This window comes from Macrobrachium nipponense, chromosome 33 (assembly GCF_015104395.2).
Source record: "Macrobrachium nipponense isolate FS-2020 chromosome 33, ASM1510439v2, whole genome shotgun sequence".
NCBI lineage: Eukaryota > Metazoa > Arthropoda > Malacostraca > Decapoda > Palaemonidae > Macrobrachium > Macrobrachium nipponense.
In genome coordinates this window covers 60,619,445-60,619,997 of record NC_087219.1, presented here as the reverse complement: position 1 = coordinate 60,619,997, position 553 = coordinate 60,619,445, and the positions used below count along the sequence as shown (strand labels likewise).

General features: G+C 53.2%; 1 protein-coding gene across 6 annotated transcripts in view; it reads right to left on the bottom strand.

Annotated features, from left to right (window-relative positions):
- Window positions 1-234, bottom strand: part of LOC135203226 (mucin-2-like) — a 136,476-nt gene extending 136,242 nt beyond the window's left edge. For 3 of the 6 annotated variants that reach the window (XM_064232989.1, XM_064232990.1, XM_064232991.1), the window contains exon 1: window positions 77-234. The gene's annotated coding sequence lies outside the window, so the exon portion shown is untranslated. The remainder of the gene's footprint in view (window positions 1-76) is intronic. The other 3 variants (XM_064232992.1, XM_064232993.1, XM_064232994.1) reach the window with 1 other exon arrangement.
- Between the last annotated feature and the right edge of the window lie 319 nt (window positions 235-553).

The window sequence follows — 553 nt, the reverse complement described above, 5'->3', positions numbered from 1 at the left end:
CACACCTGTGAGTTCGGGAGGCTCTAGGGGGCAAGAACGAGGCTCCACGGTGAACAGTTCCCACCTGGGCACTTACCTTAACTTATGAGAGGTATCTGTTCTTCAGTGCGAGTAAAAGGACGCTCCTCAAGAGTAGGAAAAGTCACTGAAACAATAACTGATGGAGGAGCGGCGTGTATGCCCGCCGACACCACCACTTTCACTGCACCGTGCCCGAGCTCACCTTCCTACCCAGAAGTCGGGAGGGGAAGGAGGAGGATGGTGGGGGTCAAGGTAATTCTCGGGACTCAGGTGAGTGAGACGAAGGTCCAGACACACACACACACACACACACACACTTGCACTTCTTAGATCCATTTTGCCACCTCATTTGCATCTTGCAAAGAGGGACGAATCTGAGCATCCCTCATGAGGAAAAAAATCTCTTCAGGATGGGGAGCACAGTGAGAGGGGTGGGGCGGACGTTCGTAACGACCTCTACCCACCTTTACCTGTCAGGGATTTCATGCATGTGGGCAGGCAGGAATGTCTAGAGTGTCGCTCGCTAGCTTTT